Raw genomic sequence first — 16,507 nt, forward strand, 5'->3', positions numbered from 1 at the left:
CAGGAAGAGAAGCCATTTCAGGTGATTCTTTGACTAAGACAGGACAGATAAGAATAGAACCAGGTGAGATGACAGAGGAGGGTGTTGGAGGAGGAGGGTGTAGTCAACCGTGTCAAAGGCTGCTGACAGGTCAAGAAGGATGAGGAGGGATAGTTTACCATGGTCACAGTTACACAGTATGTCATGTGACTTTGATAAAGGCTGTTTCAGTACAGTGGCAGAGGCAGAAACCACATTCAAACATGGAATTGTGGGAAAGATTGGTACGGATTTGGGAGGTGACAACACGTTCAAGGACTTGAGGAAGGGGAAGTTGGCGATGAGGGCGATAGTTTACAAGGACAGTGGGGTCAAAGGTGGGTTTTTTGAGGAGTGGTGTGATGACGGCAGATTTGAAGGGGAGGAGAACAGTACCCAAGGGGAGGACACTTAACAATATCAGCTAACATGGGGCCAGGAAGGGAAGTTAGGTGGTTCGGAGTTGGATGGTCATAGGGTCAAGGGAGCAGGAGGTGGTCATAATGAGCTCGGAGAGGACATGAGGGGAGATAGGAGAGAAATTAGAGTAAGGTGAGTTCAGGAGGGAAACCTTAGGGGAAGTTTGGCTTGGTGGGCTAGGGGAAGGAAAGGAAACAGCAGAGGCAGCCGAATAGCTATCAGGAATTCAGGAGAAGCTTTTTTTTAAACCCAGAGTGGTTAGAATGTGGAACTCGCTATCACAAGGAGTAGCTGAGGCAACTAGCATAGATGCGTTTAAGGGGCAGCGAGATAAGCACAAGGGAGAAAGGAATAGAAGGATATGCTGATAGGGTTAGATGAGCAAATGTTATCTGTTTTTAATATAATGGGTCATTTGCTGGCTCTCTCTGCCTTCCGGATGTTTCTGCCTCTCTCTGTGTTTTTTTTTCTCTGTTTTTTTTTCCCTGTTTGTTTTTTTGTTGAATGTGTATTCGGGGGTTCTGCAGATGACACCTCTCTGTCTGAACACGGTGATTGCCTTGGCAACGGGCAGTTGCAGGGGCAGTCTGTAAACACCATGTATTATTCAATATGTATAAATGCGTAGGCTTCAAGGAGATCCTGAACATTTACCTGAGGAAGGAGAAAATCTCCGAAAGCTTGTGAATTTAAAATAAAATTGCTGGACTATAACTTGGTGTTGTAAAATTGTTTACAATTGTCAACCCCAGTCCATCACCGGCATCTCCACATCAGGGTTAGATGAAGTAGGGAGGAGGCTCATGTGGAGCATAAACACCAGCATGGACCTGTTGGGCCACGTGGCCTATTTCTGTGCTATACATTCCATGTAATTCTGGTGACTATTTTATATTCATGACCTTTAGCTTTGGACACCTCCGCAAGTGGAAACATTTTCTCTACGTCTACCCAACAAGCCCTTTCCTTATCTTAAAGGCCTCTATCAAGTCACCCCTCAGTCTTCTCTTTTCTAGAGAAAAGAGCCCCAGCATGTTCAGCCTTTCCTGATAAGTATATCCTTTCAGTTCTGGTATCAACCTTGTGAATCTTTTTTGTACCTTCTCCATTGCCTCTATATCCTTTTTATTCTATTAGAGGCCAGAACTGTGCATGGCACCAAGGTTTTATACAAGTTTAACGTAACTTCTCTGCTTTCAATTCTATCCCTCTAGAACTGAACCCCAATGCTTGATTTGCCCTTATAATCCTTCATCTTGACTTTTAGTGATTTGTGTACCTGTACCCAGAGATCCTTTTGCTCCTCTATCTCGTTTAGACCCTTATTATCCAAGCAGTATGTGGCTTCCTTATGCTTCCTACCAAAATGCCCAACCTCACACTTGTCCATATTGAAATTCATTTGCCAATTACATGCCCATTCTGCAATTTTATTAATGTCCTAAAAAGGCATTCCTCCTTTGTATTAACTACATCTCAATTTGATGTCGTTCCGCAAATTTTGAAATTGTACTGATTCCCAAATCCAAAGTTAATGTAAATTATGAACAGTGGTCCCAGCACCAATCCTTGTGGAACACCACTTCCCACCTTTTGCCAGTCTGAGGAGCTAGCCTTAACCCCTGCTCTGTTTTCGGTTTTGTCATCAGCTTGCTATCCATTCTGCTATATGTCCCCTGACTCCACATGCTCTGACCTTGGTCATGAGTCTACAATGTAGTAACTTATTGAAAGCCTTTTGAAAATCCAAATACTACATTACCCTTGTCTACTCTTTGTTACTTCAAAGAATTCAATCAGGTTGGCGAGGCATGACTTTCCCTTCTGAAATCCATGTTGACTATTCTTTCTTATATTTTTTTTTTCTAGATGTTTTTTTATTACATCTTTGAGTAAAGATTCCATTATCTTTCCTACCACCGACATTAAGCTAACTGGTCGATAGTTACCTGGACTTGTTCTATCTCCTCTTTTAAAGATAGGCATAGCATTAGCTGTCTGTCAGCCCTCTGGCACTATTCCCTCTTCGAATCAATTTTTATATATATGTATTAGTGTTATCTCCTCCCTAACTTCTTTTAATATGCGCGGATGCAATCCATCTCGACCAAGGAACTTATCCTCTCTAAATTTGATTAGTTTATCAATTATCTCCCCCCTTTCTAGCTCAAATGTTTCAATATCTTTTTTGATCTCTTCAAATGTCATGTCCAACTTGTTAGTCTCCCTGGTAAATACTGAGGCAAAGTAACTATTCAATATTTCTGCCATTTTGCTGGGATGAGAGGGTTGTCCTATGAAGAGAAGTTGAGTAGAATGTGCCTATACACTCTGGAGTTTAGAAGAATGAGAGGTGATCTCATTGAATCGTAAGATTCTGAGGGAGCTTGACAGGTTAGATGCTGAGAGATTGTTTCCCTTGGCGAGAGAGTTTAGAACTAGGGGGCCCTGTTTTTTTTATTCGTTCATGGGATATGGGTGTTGCTGGCGAGGCCGGCATTTATTGCCCATCCCTAATTGCCCTTGAGAAGATGGTTGGGAGTCGCCTTCTTGAACTGCTGCAGTCCGTGTGGTGAAGGATCTCCCACAGTGCTGTTAGGAATAGAGTTACAGGATTTTGACCCACCAACGATGAAGGAACGGCGATATATTTCCAAGTCGCGATGGTGTGTGACTTGGAGGTGAATGTGCAGGTGGTGTTGTTCCCAGGTATCTGCTGCTCTTGTCCTTCTAGGTGGTAGAGGTCACGGGTTTGGGAGGTGCTGTCGAAGAAGCCTTGGCAAATTGCTGCAGTGCATCCTGTGGATGGTACACACTGCAGCCACTGTGCGCCGGTGGTGAAGGGAGTGAATGTTTAGGGTGGTGGATGGGGTGCCAATCAAGCGGGCTGCTTTGTCCTGGATGGTGTCGAGCTTCTTGAGTGTTGTTGGAGCTGCACTGATCCAGGCAAGTGGAGATTATTCCATCACACTCCTGACTTGTGCCTTGTAGATGGTGGAAAGGCTTTGAGGAGTCAGGAGGTGAGTCACTCGTCACAGAATACCCAGCCTCTGACCTGCTCTTGTAGCCACAGTATTTATATGGCTGGTCCAGTACAGTTTCTGGTCAATGGTGACCCCCAGGATGCTGATGGTGGGGGATTCGGCGATGGTAATGCCGTTGAATGTCAAGGTTAGACTCTCTCTTGTTGGAGATGGTAATTGCCTGGCACTTACCTGGCATGAATGTTACTTGCCTCTTATCAGCCCAAGCCTGGATGTTGTCCAGGTCTTGCTGCATGCGGGCACGGACTGCTTCATTATTTGAGGGGTTGCGAATGGAACTGAACACTGTGCAATCATCAGCGAACATCCCCATTTCTGACCTTATGATGGAGGGAAGGTCATTGATGAAGCAGCTGAAGATGGTTGGGCCTCGGACACTGCCCTGAGGAACTCCTGCAACAATGTCCTGGGGCTGAGATGATTGGCCTCCAACAACCACTACCATCTTCCTTTGTGCTAGGTGTGACTCCAGCCACTGGAGAGTTTTCCCCGATTCCCATTGACTTCAATTTTACTAGGGCTCCTTGGTGCCACACTCGGTCAAATGCTGCCTTGATGTCAAGGGCAGTCACTCTCACCTCACTTCTGGAATTCAGCTGTTTTGTTCATGTTTGGACCAAGGCTGTAATGAGGTCTGGAGCAGAGTGGTCCTGGCGGAACTCAAACTGAGCGTCGGTGAGCAGGTTATTGGTATTTAAGTGATGCTTGATAGCACTGTTGACGACATCTGCCATCACTTTGCTGATGACTGAGAGTAGACTGATGGGGCGGTAATTGGCCAGATTGGATTTGTCCTGCTTTTTGTCGACAGGACATACTTGGGCAATTTTCCACATTGTCGGGTAGATGCCAGTGTTGCAGCTGTACCGGAACAGTTTGGCTAGAGGCGCAGCTAGCTCTGGAGCACAAGTCTGCAGCACTACAGTCAGGATGTTGTCGGGGCCCATAGCCTTTGCTGTATCCATTGCACTCAGCCGTTTCTTGATATCAGGTGGAGTGAATCGAATTGGCTGAAGACTGGCTTCTGTGATGGTGGGGATGTCGGGAGGAGGCCGAGATAGTTCATCCACTCGGCACTTCTGGCTGAAGATGGTTGCAAACGCATCAGCCTTGTCTTTTGCACTCACGTGCTGGACTCCGCCATCATTGAGGATGGGGATGTTTACAGAGCCTCCTCCTCCTGTTAGTTGTTTAATTGTCCACCACCATTCACGACTGGATGTGGCAGGACTGCAGAGCTTTGATCTGATCCGTTGGTTGTGGAATTGCTTTCCTCTGTCTGTAGCATGTTGCTTCCGCTGTTTAGCATGCATGTAGTCCTGAGTTGTAGCTTCACCAGGTTGGCATCTCATTTTTCGGTACGCCTGGTGCTGCTCCTGGCATGCTCTTCTACACTCCTCATTGAACCAGGGTTGATCCCCTGGCTTGTTGGTAATGGTAGAGTGTTGCAGGATAAGGGGTCGGCCATTCAAGACTGAGATGAGGAACAATTTCCTCACACAGAGGGTTGTGAATCTTTGGAATTCTCTACCCCAGAGGACAGTGGATGTTGAGACATTGAATACATTCAAGGCCGAAATGGATTGATTTTGACTCTAGGGGAATCAAGGGATATGGCGGGAAAGTGGAGTTGAGGTCAAAGATCAGCCATGACCTGATTGAATGGCAGAGCAGGCTCGAGGGGCCAGATGTCCTGCTCTAATATTCATTTCTCTTAACTCCTCTGGTGCATTTCCCATTATTAGATCAGGCAGCGATTCCTCTCGATGGGCTTCTCTCATGCAGAGTAAGAAAGGTGTCCTGTACATACTGTAAAAACTCCATTTCCTACCTCTTCTTTGAAGTTATTCAATGGTTTTTACTCATTTCGTAGATTTGTCTACATATTTTACCCCCCACTTTTCTGCCACTATTAGGTGATCTGTAGAAAATACCTATTAACACAACCCCTTATCCTTTGTCTCAATCCATGTGGATTCTGTTCCTATCGTAATGTTATTTATATTCTTTTTTATACTGCCATTATGTTGTCTCTAATCCTTTCTAAATTTGTTATATCCTGCAATATTTAACTGCCAGTCATGTTCCTTATGTAGCCATGTTTCAGTTATCACTACGAATTATTGCTTCCAGTTCCACTGCTTTGTTTTGGATATTGTGCACATTGTTGTACAGGCAATTTAATTTGTTTTTAATAATTGTTCCCCTCACTTTATACTTGCAATCTATAACTATTTGTTGCCTGACATTTTATGTTACTCTTATCCCTTACCTTGGTCTGACCTTTACTCATGCCCTATTTCTTTTATCTTCAGACTTATGTTATCCTCACCAGATCTCTCCCCTAGTTTCAAGTCCTATCGACAACCCTATTTAGGATGCTGGTCCCATTCTGGTTCAGGTGGAGCCCATCCCAACGGTACAGCTCCTTATGTCCCAATACTGATGCCAGTGTCTCATGAAATGGAACCACTTCTTCCCACACTAGTCTTTCAGCCATGCATTCACCCTCCTGATTTATCCCTCCCTATGCCAATTAGCACGTGGGTGGTCTTGATTTTTTAAAAATTTAGTTCCTAACTCCTGAGATTCTCTTAGCTGGACCTCCTCCATTTTCTTCCCTACGTCATTGGTCCCAACATGGACCACGACAACTGGATCTTCCCTCTCCCTTTCCAAGTTACTCTCCAGTTGCTCCAATATATCCTTTACTTTTGCACCAGGTAGGCAACACATCCTTCTGGACACACTGTTGCGACTGCAGAAGATGCCGTCTATCCCCCTAATTATTGAATCCCCTCTGACTACAACGTTTCTATTCTGCTCCTCCCTGCCCTTGGACTACTTCCTGCTCCATGGTGCCATGGTTAGCATTCTGGCTGTCCACCCTGCAGCCTTATCCTCACAGATAGCAAGTACACTGTACCTGCTGGATCGGACCAGGACTAACAAAAGAACATAAGAAATAGGAGCAGGAGTAGGCCAATCGGCCCCTCGAGCCTGCTCCACCATTCAATAATATCATGGCTGATCTGATCCTAACCTCAAATCTAAATTCATGTCCAATTTCCTGCCCGCTCCCCGTAACCCCTAATTCCCTGGTTATATCCAACAGATTATATCCTATCCAACAGGTACAATGTACTTGCTCAAGGACTCTGAGCTCAAGTGTCTCAAGGCAGAGACGGCAATCCGGGACAGTCTCACTGTCCAGAGACTCCCGTATATCACAGCCCCAACACACACCCACATGATGAGTTGAGATGGAGGTTGAAATCACCAAGGATGCGAAGTCGCTCAGTGCAGAGGCTAAGGGAGGAAAGCAATGAAGATATCTCAGTGAGAAACTTGGTGTGGTACTTGAGTGGGCGGTAGAGAACGAGGATTTTAAAAAGGAGGAGAGAGGGGTGCACCAAGATGAGATGCTCAAAGGAGAAGGTGCCAGAGAAGTAGGGGGACAGACCAAGATATGATTTGGTGATAAAGGCCACACCACCACCATGGCAGTCTGGGCGGGCGAGTGGTGGTAGACGGAGCCAGGTGGGGAGGCTTCATTAAGGGGGAAAGTTTCCATCAAGGCCATGATATCGATGCAATCATCCGCAGTAAGATCCTGGATGCAAGGGCCTTGTTCACGTGAATGGACATTCTGGAGGGAGATGCGGAGAGAGGCAGTGATAGCTGATCCGCTGGCAGGGTCCACAGGATCAGCACTAGGAGGGGTGAGTAGGACGGGACGGAGATTGGCAAGATTAGCCCTCACTGGGCAGGAAATTCAGCAAGAGAGTAGGATGGGCAGTTGGGGTTGCTGCTCGTAAGGAGGCAGCGACGAGTGCCATGATGGGCCCTTCGGAGGTTGCCAATAGAGGCTCAGAGGGAAGCTGTATGCTTATCTAAGAGGTCATCAAGCCTGGGATAACGGCAGGAGAGTAGGAAGATCAAGGCGTGCTGAATGGTTGGGGTAGAGATTTGAGGGGGCAGAATACCGGAGAGGGGAGAAATGAAGGGAGGCATGATGACAGGCGAGAGGGTCCCAGGAGGGATAAAGAGAAAAGAAAAAAGATGAAAAGGGGCAATAGAAGGGATGGGCTCGTGTCTGGTGTGGCAACCAAAAAGCACATGCGAATGGACACAAGGAATCTCAAGTTACATAGGTATGGTTACTTAGCAAGATTGGGATTGATATGTACTGGTAATAAACATGGAATAGAGGGGAGACAATAGGAGGTCCTGTGGTGGGATAAAGTTGGAGTCAGCTTGGAGCGTCAACGAACTGATGTCCAGGTTCGGAGACAGGTGTGGAGGGCGAGTGAGTCCAGAAGCTATTTGAAGGGTACAGCATCGGAGGACGCATTGCTGGAGGTATTTCCATGGGAATGAAGAACCAGGAGGTGTGCAGAATCGATCGCGGGGCAGAAAAATGATGGCGAAGTTGGAGGCCACTACAAGATCCAGAAGTGGCGAAGAAATGGACTACGGCCCAGGAGAGTGAATTTCAGGCCAGGAACCACACTTTGCCAAAATAAAGCTGAAAAACCCACAAGACAGTCATAAACTCAGCAGGTAACATCAGCAGCAGGGGATGGGCTATAGGCTAGACAAAGTTACCTTAAAACTTAAGCAACTGAATAAGGCCCGCTGCGATCCAGCCACGATCGCATTTCTCGGCCATAGAACAGAGTATGATGAAAATCACCTCGTATAATCAGTAGGTCTGTCCCCTCACTCCTCTGATAAAGAACCTACGTACACTAGCTGACTCCACTTAGTCATCAATTCAAATTAAAAGCACAATTTCTCCGTAATGTTTCCTACCACCAAGGTCAGCGGTTAATTCATTTTGCAGTTTTTGCTGCTGGATTACTGACTTTCTGGTGTTTGTCTTCAAATTTTTAAAACATTTTTTCTCCACTAACCCATAGAGAGAGTGAAAAAGTTTGTCAGCACTAAGGTGCTAGTTGGATTCCTGAATTGCCAGATATTGCTAAGAAATTAGACGTTGTTTAGAATTTATGCAGATCAACTGCCCATCCTGCATTTAAGTCACCTCATCTGCTCTTCAGGTCAACTTCTGCTGAGAACACAGAATCATAGAATGGTTATAGCACAGAAGGAGGACATTTGGCCCAGAGAGCCAGCTCTCTGCCAGAGCAATCCAGCTAGTCCCACTCCCCCGCCCTTGCCCCGTAGCCCGGCAAATTTTTCTCCTTCAAGTACTTATCCAATTCCTTTTTGAAAACCACGATTGAATCTGCCTCCACCATCCTTTCACGCAGTGCATTCCAGATCCTAACCACTCGCTGCGTAAAAGATTTTCCTCATATCGCCTTTGGCTCTTTTGCCAATTACCTTAAATCTGTGTTCTCTGGTTCTCGACCTTTCTGCCAATGGGAACAGTTTCTCTCTATCTACTCTGTCTAGACATCACATGATTTTGAATACCTCTATCAAATCTCCTCTCTAAATTCTCTGCTCTAAGGAACACAACTCCAGCTTCTCCAGTCTATCCACGTGACTAAAGTCCCTCATCCCTGGAACAATTCTAGTAAATCTGTTCTACACCCTCTCAAGGCCTTCACATCCTTCCAAAAGTGTGATGCTCAGAATTGGACACGATACTTCAGTTGTGGCCGAACCAGTGTTTTATAAAGGTTCATCATAACTTCCTTGCTATTGGACTCTATGTCTCTATTTATAAAGTGGAGATGCCGGTGATGGACTGGGGTGGACAAATGTAAGGAATCTTACAACACCAGGTTATAGTCCAACAATTTTATTTTAAAATCACAAGCTTTCGGAGATTATCCCCTTCAGGATTCACCTGACGAAGGGGATAATCTCCGAAAGCTTGTGATTTTAAAATAAAATTGTTGGACTATAACCTGGTGTTGTAAGATTCCTTACATCTATTTATAAAGCCAAGGATCCCATGTGTTTTTTAACCACTTTCTCAACCTGCTCTGCCACTTTCAGCGATTTGTGCACATATACCTCCAGGTCTCTCTGTTCCTGCAGGCCCTTTAAAATTGTACCCTTCAGTTCAAATTGCATCTCCTCATTCTTCCTACCAAAATATATCACTTCGCAATTTTTTGCATTAAATTTCATCTGCCATGTGTCCGCCCATTCCACCAGCCTATGTCCTCTTGAAGTCTGTCACTATCCTCCTCACTGTTCACTACACTTCCGAGTTTTGTGTCATCTGCAAACTTGGAAATTGTGCCCTTTACACCCAAGTCATTAATATATATCAAGAAAAGCAGTGGTCTGAGTACTGACCCCTGGGTAGACCTTCCTCCAGTCCAAAAAACAACCTTTCACCACTACTCCCCATTTCCTGTCACTTATCCAATTTAGTATCCATGCTGTCACTGCCCCTTTTATTCCATGGGCTTCAATTTTGCTGACAAGCCTATTCTGTGGCACTTTATCAAACGCCTTTTGAAAGTCCATATACACATCAACTGCATCACCCTCATCTATCCTCTGTTACCTCATCAAAAAACTATCTAGTTAAACACGATTCGCCTTCAACAAATCCGTGCTGGCTCTCCTTAATTAATCCACACTTGTCCAAGTGACTGTTGATTTTGTCCCAGATTATCGTTTCTAAAAGTTTCCCCACCACTGAGGTTAAATGTATTCAAACCACATCTCTTTTTTGTTGAAGAATTCTGAATCATGACTGTTGTTAGATTATGCATGTGTGTGGTAAAGGTGTAACCAATATCAAAGAATTGTTTTTACGCAATGTATGTATCATGAAATACATGATGTGGAGATGCCGGTGATGGACTGGGGTTGACAATTGTAAACAATTTTACAACACCAAGTTATAGTCCAACAAATTTATTTTAAATTCCACAAGCTTTCGGAGGCTTACTCCTTCCTCAGGTGAATGGTGTTCACCTGAGGAAGGAGGAAGCCTCCGAAAGCTTGTGGAATTTAAAATAAATTTGTTGGACTATAACTTGGTGTTGTAAAATTGTTTACAATCATGAAATACATTTAGTATGTAACCACACATATTGTACAAATTATAAGTCTGTATCAGGGACTTTTACTGGGGATAGCCACAGACACTCAGTATATTAAGGTGATTTGCTTGGAAGATGCATGGTTCATACTCCTGTGACTCGGCCAACGTTGTCTACCTCATACGTTGCAGGAAAGGATGCCCCAGAGCATGGTACATTGGCGAGACCATGCAGACGCTGCGACAACGGATGAACGGACACCGCGCAACAATCGCCAAACAGGAGGGTTCCCTCCCAGTCGGGGAACACTTCAGCAGTCATGGACATTCATCCACCGACCTTCGGGTAAGCGTACTCCAAGGCGGCCTTCGAGACACACGACAACGCAAAATCGTCGAGCAGAAATTGATAGCCAAGTTCCGCACCCATGAGGACGGCCTCAACCGGGATCTTGGGTTCATGTCACGCTACACGTTACCCCACCAGCGAACAAATGTTATCTGTTTTTAATATAATGGGTCATTTGCTGGCTCTCTCTGCCTTCCGGATGTTTCTGCCTCTCTCTGTGTTTTTTTTTTCTCTGTTTTTTTTCCTGTTTGTTTTTTTGTTGAATGTGTATTCGGAGGTTCTGCAGGTAACACCTGTCTGTCTGAACACGGTGATTGCCTTGGCAACGGGCAGTTGCAGGGGCAGTCTGTAAACACCATGTATTATTGTTCAATATGTATAAATGCGTAGGCTTCAAGGAGATCTTGAAACATTTGCCTGAGGAAGGAGAAAATCTCCGAAAGCTTGTGAATTTAAAATAAAATCGCTGGACTATAACTTGGTGTTGTAAAATTGTTTACAATTTGTTTGAGATGACTGGGAGAAGCTGAGAAGCTGGCCCACCCATTCCCAGAGAGATAAGAGTCCACCTATATTGATGAGATTAAGTACCTTGCCATTGTCCCATGTCATTAGCATTACTAGCCATCTCCTTTTGATGAGGGTGAATGTCTTGCTGAGACAATGGCAAGTCGATGATGTCAGGTCAGGTGCCGGACCAGTCGGGGTCCCTTTTGTCAAGCTGATGGGCTACATCTGGCCTCATCAACTGTGCTGAGGATGTTTAGTCAGCTCACCACAAAACTTCCTGCTAAACAGCGTATAAAAACACAGCTCAAACAAAGCTTCAGCACAGAGGACCCCTCAGGAATGGCAGACAAGGTTTGTTAAGGCGGACGTACTGGCAGGAGCCCAACGCGCGTGTTAGAAGAAGGAAAGAAGTCTACAAAAGGCAGGATCCACGGGATCCAAGAGGGTGGGGGCTTTGAGAAGCAAGAGGCCATGGCTCAAGCTCTACCAAGAGTGGAAGCGCGTAATATATAGAACCATAGAAAAGATACAGCACAGAAAGGGGCCATTCAGCCTATCGTGTCCGCGCCGGCTCGAAGAACAATCAGGTGCCCATTCTAATCCCACCTTCCAGCACCCGGTCCGTAGCCCTGCAGCTTACAGCACTTTAGGTGCAGGTCCTGGTACTTTTTAAAAGAGTTGAGAATCCCTGCCTCTATCACCAACTCGGGCAGCAAATTGCATACACCCACCACCCTCTGGGTAAAAAGGTTTTTCCTCATGTCCCCTCTAATCCTTCCGCCAATCAGCTTAAATCTATGTCCTCTAGTTCTTGATCTCTCCGCTACGGGAAACAGGTACTTCCTGTCTACTCTATCTGGGCCCCTCAATTTTGTACGTCTCAATCAAGTCACCCCTCAGCCTCCTCTGCTCCAAGGAAAACAACCCAAGCCGATCCAATCTCTCCTCGTAGCTGCAATTTTCAAGCCCTGGCAACATTCTTGTAAATCTTCTCTGCACTCTCTCCAGAGCAATTCGTCCTTCCTGTAATGTGGTGACCAGAACTGCGCACAATACTCCAGCTGTGGCCTTATCGTGTTTTATACAGTTCCATCATTACATCTCAGCTTTTGTATTCTATACCTCGGCTAATAACGGAGAGCATTCCGTATGCCTTCTTCACAACCTTATCTACCTGTACTGCCACCTTCAGGGACCTGTGCACAAGCACTCCAAGGTCTCTCACTTCCTCTGCCCCTCTCAATATATTCCCGTTTACTGCGTATTCCCTTTTACTGTTTGCCCTTCCTAAGTGCATTACCTCACACTTCTCCATTTGAACTCCATTTGCACTTTTCCGCCCACTCCACCAACCCATTGATATCTTCTTGGAGTCTACAGCTATCCTCTTCACTATCAACGACACGGCCCATTTTTGTGTCGTCTGCAAATTTGCCAATCATGCCCCCGACATGCAAGTCCAAATCATTAATATATACCACAAATAGCAAGGGACCCAACAATGAGCCCCGTGGCATACCACTGGAAACGGATTTCCATTCGCAAAGACATCCACCGACTTTTACCCTTTGTGTCCTGTTACTGAGCCAATTTTGAATCCAATTCGCCACATTTCCCTGTATCGCATGGGCTTTTACCTTTCTGACCAGTCTGCCATGTAGGACCTTGTCAAATGCCTTACTAAAATCCATGTAGACAACATTCACTGCACTACCCTCATCAATCCTCCTTGTCACTTCCTCAAACAATTCAATCAGATTTGTAAGTATGACCTTCCCTGAACAAATCCACGCTGACTATTCCTGATTAAACCATGCCTTTCCAAGTGACAGAATCAATACTGAGATAGGATAAACTAATAATTTGCCCGCCACCGAGGTAAGACTGACCGGCCTATAATTGTTCGGCCTTTCCCTCGTACCCTTTCTAAACAATGGTATTATGTTTGCAGTCTTCCAGTACCTCCCCTGTCTCTAGTGAGGATTGGAAAATGATCCTCAGAGCATCCGCTATTTCCTCCCTGGCTTCCTTCAATAGCCTAGCAAACATTCCATCCCGCCCTAGTGACTTATCAAGTTTCAAGGATTCCAGTCCCTCTAGTACTATTATTAAGGATAGTATCCGACTAAAAACAAGGACATATAAGGGAGCCAAACTTAGTGGGAGGATAGAAGATTGGGAAGTCTTCAAAAGACAGCAAAAAGTAACGAAAGGATTGATTAAGAAAGGGAAGATAGATTATGAAAATAAATTAGCAAAAAATATAAAAATAGATAGCAAGAGTTTCTATAGTTATATAAAAAGAAAAAGGGTGGCTAAGGCAAACGTAGGTCCCTTAGAGGATGAGACCGGGAAATTAATGGTGGGAAACATGGAGATGGCAAAAATGCTGAACAAATATTTTGTTTCAGTCTTTACGGTAGAGGACACGAAGAATATCCCAACACTGGACAAACAGGGGGCTCTAGCGGGGGGCGCAGCTAAGTACGATTAAAATCACTGAGGAATTGGTACTCAGTAAATTAATGGGACTGAAGGCGGATAAATCCCCTGGACCTGATGGCTTACATCCTAGGGTCTTGAGGGAAGTGGCAGGAGGGATTGTGGATGCTTTGGTAATAATTTTCCAAAATTCTCTGGACTCGGCAAAGGTCCCGGCAGATTGGAAAACTGCTAATGTAACACCCTTATTTAAAAAGGGTAGTAGGCGGAAGGCTGGAAATTATAGACCAGTTAGCCTAACATCTGTGGTGGGTAAAATTTTGGAGTCTATTATTAAGGAGACAGTAGCGGAACATTTGGATAAACATAATTTAATAGGACAAAGTCAGCATGGCTTTACGAAGGGGAAGTCATGTCTGACAAATTTGCTTGAGTTCTTTGAGGACATAACGTACAGGGTGGATAAAGGGGAACCAGTGGACGTAGTGTATTTGGACTTCCAGAAGGCATTCGACAAGGTGCCACATAAAAGATTATTGCTCAAGATAAAGAATCACTGGATTGGGGGTAATATTCTGGCATGGGTGGAGGATTGGTTATCTAACAGGAAGCAGAGAGTTGGGATAAATGGTCCATTCTCGGACTGGCAACCAGTAGCAGTGGTGTTCCGCAGGGGTCAGTGCTGGGTCCCCAACTCTTTACAATCTATATTAACGATTTGGAGGAGGGGACCGAGTGTAACATATCAAAGTTTGCAGATGATACAAAGTTGGGAGGGAAAGTAGAGAGTGAGGAGGACATAAAAAACCTACAAGGGGATATAGACAGGCTGGGTGAGTGGGCGGAGATTTGGCAGATGCAATATAATATTGGAAAATGTGAGGTTATGCACTTTGGCAGGAAAAATCAGAGAGCAAGTTATTATCTTAATGGCAAGAAACTGGAAAGTACTGCAGTACAAAGGGATCTGGGGGTCCTAGTGCAAGAAAATCAAAAAGTTAGTATGCAGGTGCAGCAGGTGATCAAGAAGGCCAACGGAATGTTGGCTTTTATTGCTAGGGGGATAGAATATAAAAACAGGGAGGTATTGCTGCAGTTATATAAGGTATTGGTAAGACCGCACCTGGAATACTGCATACAGTTTTGGTGTCCATACTTAAGAAAAGACATACTTGCTCTTGAGGCAGTACAAAGAAGGTTCACTCGGTTAATCCCGGGGATGAGGGGGCGGACATATGAGGAGAGGTTGAGTAGATTGGGACTCTACTCATTGGAGTTCAGAAGAATGAGAGGCGATCTTATTGAAACATATAAGATTGTGAAGGGGCTTGATTGGGTGGATGCGGTCAGGATGTTCCCAAGGATGGGTGAAACTAGAACGAGGGGGCATAATCTTAGAATAAGGGGCTGCTCTTTCAAAACTGAGATGAGGAGAAACTTCTTCACTCAGAGGGTCGTAGGTCTGTGGAATTTGCTGCCCCAGGAAGCTGTGGAAGCTACATCATTGAATAAATTTAAAACAGAAATAGACAGTTTCCTAGAAGTAAAGGGAAATAGGGGTTACGGGGAGCGGGCAGGAAATTGGACATGAATTTAGATTTGAGGTTAGGATCAGATCAGCCATGATCTTATTGAATGGCGGAGCAGGCTCGAGGGGCCGATTGGCCTACTCCTGCTCCTATTTATTATGTTCTTATGTACTTCCTCTCTCGTTATGTTTACCTTATCCAATATTTCACACCTCTCCTCTTTAACTACTATGTCCGGATCAACCCTTTCCTTTGTGAATACGGAGACAAAATATTTGTTTAAAACCCTACCCACATTCTCTGCTTCGACACACAAGTTACCCTTATCATCCCTGATAGGTCCCACCTTTTCCTTCGCTATCCTCTTGTTCTTAATATGCTGATAAAACATCTTTGGGTTTTCTTTAATCTTACTAGCTAATATTTTTTCATGCCCTCTCTTTGCTTTCCTTATTTACGTCATCCCTCTACTTTCTATACTCCTCTAGGCTTTCTGCAGTATTTAGTTCACAGTGATAAGCTTTCTTTTTCTGCTTTATCTTGCCCCGTATACTTCTAGATGACCAGGGGGCTCTAGATTTGGCAGTGCCACCCCTTTTCTTTGAGGGGACGTGTCTGCATTGTATCCGTAGAATTTCACTTTTTAGTGCCTCCCACTCGCTTGCCACTGATTTGTCCTCACGTAGCTGTGTCCAGTCCACTTCCACCAAATCACCTCTTCGTTCTGTAAAATTTGCCTTCCCCCAATTTAAAAACATTTACTCCTGATTTAACTGTGTTCTTTTCTATAATAATGCTAAAACTAACTGAATTATGGTCACTATCCCCAATATGGTCACTCATTGTCACTTCACCCACTTGCCCATCTTCATTTCCCAGGACTAAATCTAGAATTGCATCTCCTCTTGTTGGGCTTGTCACATACTGGCTAAAAAAGTTCTCCTGGACACCGATCAAGAATTTTGCGCCCTCTGTGCCCCTCACATTATTTGAATCCCAGTTGATGTTAGGGTAGTTGAAGTCCCCTCCTATAATTGCCCTCTTATTTTTGCACTCAGAAATTTGCCTACATATTTGTTCTTCTATCTCCCTTTCGCTATTCGGAGGTCTATAGTTCTTTCGTACACTCCTAGTCGTGTGACAGCCCATTTTTTATTTCTTAGCTCAACCCATATGGTCTCGATTGATGATCCATTTTGCATATCATCCCTTCTCACAA

At 44.7% G+C, this 16,507-nt stretch overlaps 1 protein-coding gene across 1 annotated transcript in view; it reads right to left on the reverse strand.

The window, feature by feature from the left end:
* The window catches only part of LOC137322209 (dynein axonemal heavy chain 8-like), a 1,675,662-nt gene that overhangs the window by 748,368 nt on the left and 910,787 nt on the right, over window positions 1–16,507 (reverse strand). The gene's annotated exons all lie outside the window — the stretch shown is intronic.

The sequence above is a fragment of the Heptranchias perlo genome, chromosome 5, assembly GCF_035084215.1.
Source record: "Heptranchias perlo isolate sHepPer1 chromosome 5, sHepPer1.hap1, whole genome shotgun sequence".
Lineage (NCBI taxonomy): Eukaryota > Metazoa > Chordata > Chondrichthyes > Hexanchiformes > Hexanchidae > Heptranchias > Heptranchias perlo.